The sequence below is a fragment of the Phoca vitulina genome, unplaced genomic scaffold (genome assembly GCF_004348235.1).
Source record: "Phoca vitulina isolate PV1807 unplaced genomic scaffold, GSC_HSeal_1.0 scaffold12, whole genome shotgun sequence".
NCBI classification, from domain to species: domain Eukaryota; kingdom Metazoa; phylum Chordata; class Mammalia; order Carnivora; family Phocidae; genus Phoca; species Phoca vitulina.
The window spans coordinates 25,515,475-25,520,347 of NW_022589715.1; the positions used below are offsets into that span (position 1 = coordinate 25,515,475).

General features: G+C 39.3%; 1 pseudogene; it reads left to right on the top strand.

The window, feature by feature from the left end:
• Positions 1-679: 679 nt before the first annotated feature.
• Positions 680-1,599, top strand: LOC116635979 (annotated as a pseudogene).
• Positions 1,600-4,873: the final 3,274 nt, after the last annotated feature.

The following is a 4,873-nucleotide window of genomic DNA, read 5'->3' on the forward strand; positions in this document are numbered from 1 at the left end:
GATAGATTGGGCCACAGGTGGAAAACATTACTTGTCCCTTAGTGACGTGCTAGAATTAGCCCCTACAGGCTCTCAAGAGCCTAACATGTGCATCTTTTCTCAACTCTGCTTTCAGGGACATCATATTGGTTACTTAATGGCCATGGTGGAAATATTTACGCAATGACAATTGGCAAATATTACAAATCGGGTTTCCCCTCTACATTTAGAGAGCAGTTGTTAAATGTCTTTGAGCATACTACTGCATATTCCATTTGTTTAAGATTCTCTTCTTTTTTTCCCCCCATATTAAAGTTTCCCAGGACTTTTCTCCTGGACTAAAGGACTTAATCTTGAGAGTAGGTTTAACCTTGAGCATGGTGCTCGTGAAAAAGATCTTAGAAACTATAGCAGAAAATATTCCCTCCCACAAAACTCTAGGGAAACAGACCTATTTAAAGTGAGTTCTGGGGGTGCCTGGATGGCTCAGTCGATTAAACGTCTGCCTTCGGCTCAGGTCATGATCCCAGCATCCTGGGAACTTGTCCCACATCGGGCTCCCTGCTCAGCAAGGAGCCTGCTTCTCCCTCTCCCTCTGCCTGCCTGTCTGCCTACTTGTGATCTCTCTCTCTCTGTGTCAAATAAATAAATAAAATCTTTAAAAAAAAATAGAGTTCTGGGGATTCGCGTTGCAGTAGCCATGGATGCTTTGGATTGAGTTGTAAAGCCCAAAACGAAAAGAGCCAAGAGATTCCTTGAGAAGAGAGAACCGAAACTCAGTGAAAATATTAAAAATGCTATGCTGATTAAAGGGGGAAATGCAAATTCAATGATGACACAAGTACTTAAAGATGTGTATGCACTGAAAAAACCATATGGAGTTCTGTATAAAAAGAAAAACATTACAAGACCATTTGAGGATCAGACATCATTGGACTTCTTTTCAAAGAAGTCAGATTGTTCTTTATTTATGTTTGGCTCCCATAATAAGAAGCAGCCAAATAATCTAGTAATAGGTCGTATGTATGACTACCATGTACTGGATATGACTGAATTGGGTATCGAGAAGTTTGTCTCTCTAAAAGATATTAAGAATAGTAAATGTCCCAAGGGAACAAAACCCATGTTAATATTTGCTGGTGATGATTTTGATGTAACAGAAGACTACAGAAGGCTAAAAAGTCTTCTTACTGATTTCTTCAGAGGCCCCACAGTACCAAATATCTGCCTGGCTGGTTTAGAGTATGTTCTGCACTTCACTGCATTGAATGGGAAGATTTACTTTCGAAGCTATAAGTTGCTGTTGAAGAAATCTGGTTGTAGAACACCAAGGATTGAACTGGAAGAGATGGGGCCCTCATTGGATCTGGTTCTGAGGAGGACACATCTGGCATCAGATGATCTTTATAAATTATCTATGAAAATGCCAAAAGCGCTCAAGCCAAAGAAGAAGAAAAATGTCTCCCATGATACTTTTGGTACAACTATGGAAGGATTCATATGCAGAAGCAAGACCTAAGCAAACTACAAACCAGGAAAATGAAGGGGTTGAAGAAGCGACCTGCAGAAAGGATAACAGAAGACCAAGAGAAAAAATCAAAGAGAATTAAAAAAAACTGATGGAACTTAAAAAAAAATAGAGTTCTGATGAAGAGGTGTATTGAGAAAATCTACAAAGAGCACCAATTTTACTCTCCTTACCAGTGAGAAGACTTATTGAAAGGGTATAATCCTGTTCTGTTTCCATATAACAAAGGCATCTTTTAGGATGTCTGGACTTCAGAGATTGTTAAGTGCTGTGAAATGTAATCTTTAATTCTTGAAAGCCCGTAATTCCCATTGGTTGTCACTCAACAGTTCAATGCCCTGATAACAATATTTACATTGATATATTTTTTCCTGAAGGTATAACTTGCGAGGTTTTGAGTTAGTCCAGAAAAGGAGCTTTGGCATTTCTCTTGCCAACCTCCATGCACAGTAGATTCCTTTTTCAAAGGGTCTGAGAGCCTTTGAAATGTACAGGGCCACTGTATGACTATGTGGTCTCAGGGCTGCCTGTCCGTTTCCTTGTTCCTCATGAGCTTCCTCTTTCATTCTCCTCTGCTGCTAGTCTAAATCTGCACTCTTCTTTTCAGTTTCCCGGTGCAACTCCAGCAGATCTTTCCCTCCTGCTTCATCAAACAATCAGGAAAGAGTGAGAGGGAAATCATCACAGGGAAGCTTTAACAGGCAGATTTCTGAGAAAAAATGATGGGGTAGGAGTTGACCAGCTAACTAAGCCCATTCCGCCTGACTGGAATGAAAAGAACAAGATGAATGCACATAGCAAAGACCTCACCAGCAGTGCTGAAGCTAGGAATGGCAAAAATTTTGAAAAGTGTCCTCTAGACATAAAATTTGGACTCTAAAATTGAAATGAGATGGTATGATCCAACATGGTTCTTTCTGGAGAGTGATCGGGGGGCAGAAGGGGACCCACAAACAACACCAAACCCATTACCAGGTCCTGTTAATTCTGCTCCTAAATATATCTGGAATCCTCCCTATGTCTCTATATATTCATAGTTTTAATGGGTTGTTTTGTGTACCCAGGAAAGTTATTCATGTGGATTGTTTTGTCCATATGATTATTGAACTCTCTTATCAATTTAAATAACTCATCCAGATGGTTCTTTCAGATTTCATAGCTAAAACATTATATCATCTACAAATAATAACCTTATCTTCTTCCCTTGAAAAGAAAAAAGGCTGAGGCCTGCATGAAGGAAACTAAAAAGTATAGATTGACAGATATAATGGAAACAGACATCATGTGGATCTAGATGTGAAGACTATATTAAGGATGTCAAATCATCCTAAATTATTTTACAGCTTTACTAAAATTACTAAATTTACTAAAATTAAACTTTATGTAAAATTGCAATAGGACTTTGTTTTTGTAACTTGCCAAAAGGTAATTTGAAAGAACAAGTTAAGAATCGCTAAGAAAATTTTATTTAGGGGCGCCTGAGTGGCTCAGTCGTTAAGCATCTGCCTTCAGCTCAGGTCATGATCCCAGGGTCCTGAGATCAAGCCCCACATCGGGCCCTCTGCTGGACGGAAAACCTGCTTCTCCCTCTCCCACTCCCCCTGCTTGTGTTCCCTCTCTCACTGTGTCTCTCTCTGTCAAATAAATAAATAAAATCTTAAAAAAAGAGAAAATTTTATTTAAAAAATGGTTAACAAGGGGGATCTGCCATATTTTAAGATGTTTGGTAAAGCAATTATTAGTTTGGTAATATTAAAATAATTGTAAGGTTAATAAAACAGAACAGAGAGGCCTTTAACAGACCTGAGAAGAAAACAATTAATGTCAAAAAAGTATGTGAAATTAATGAGGAAGGTACATATTACTCAACAGAATGGTGTTGATATTCTGTGGGTAGCATTGCCTCTTTGGAAGGGGGTGATGATGCTTTGTGTGGTTCAACTGGGGAAGTGGCAAGATCTCGTAGAGCAAACAAACTAGAACTTAGAAATCTGAAGGAACTGTATTCTGCCTCTGAATCTTCCTTTTTTTGGCTTCAGGACAGTGTTTCTCAGAGTGAGATGTATCATCCATTAAGTGTAAAAGAAAAATGGTAATGGAACCCCTGTTATAAATAATATTAAACAGATTTTCGTAACACAGGACTTCTCAGAACCTTTAAAATGCGCACAGTTACCTTGAATCTTCAAGAAAGACATACAGCATGGACTGTTTACCAAACTTATTTAACCTTTGAACCCATTTTGAGCATACTTCTGGACTAGTGTTCCATTTAACACACTGTGGGAAAACTGGATCAATCTTAATAGGAAAGGAGATAGCTCTGTGGGTATATCAATTGGGGTTCTTGATTGAAACAACAAGCCCATGTCTGCATAATTTAAGCATGAAAGAAATTTATTGGGAAGGTAACCACTTGTTTTCAGACTCAATGTGAAGTCTTGGAAAATGGGGCAGGACCAAGGAAAGGAGGACATCAGAGAAGACTCCCAACATGTCCCTTGAAGACTCTCAGATATCCCTGAGGCAGTGCATTATTGTCTCAGTCATGCAGATGGTGACATCTGATTGCCTGAGCCTGGGTAATGTGCCAGGAAGCTGGGAAAAAGAAATGTCCAACCTCTTTTGTCTTTTGACTCAGAGTTGTGGTCCTATCTACCACTGATTTTGAGATTTCTCTTTATTAAGAAGGGTACTGCTATCCTGGACAAAGAGACAAGTATTTCTATAGCCCAATGCTCATATACACCCTTTTCCTCATCCTGGCACTTCCTCAAGCTGCTTTTACCTGACCTAGTGCAGCTATATGCTATCCAGACCCATCTTCTTTCCAAGAGTAGACAACCCACTGTCTTTTGAGTTATTGCAACCAGCTCCAAGCCCAGCATCACTGAGTGATGTATTGTCCTCTTTAGTTCTGTCATGATCTCATCTGGGTATCCAATGTAAGTGAGAGGAAAAAGAAAGAAAAATGAAATTAAATTTAAAAAAAGATACATGACAGGTAAATACAGGTATAGTGGCTTTAACCCTTGTTTCTGCAAAGTTCATGAGGCCACATGACCACCCTCCGTAGCCGTTTATTCTGTCTTCCTTTGCTCTTCAGTCAGCATGTCAACTGCCTATGTTCTTTACTTGGTGGGATGAGTCAGACCTTTGTTTCTGAGCTATCTTACTCTGTTGGCCATCCCATTTGTTAAGAATGCCAAACTTTACAGGTTGAACTAGAAGATACCCCTGGGTATCTATTGCTTGAGTTCCAGTCATAATCCTCCCTGCTCCCTGTATTAGTCATCTATTGCTGCCTAACAAATTACCCCCAAACTTAGTGGCTTTAACAACAGACATTCATTACCTCAGGGTTTG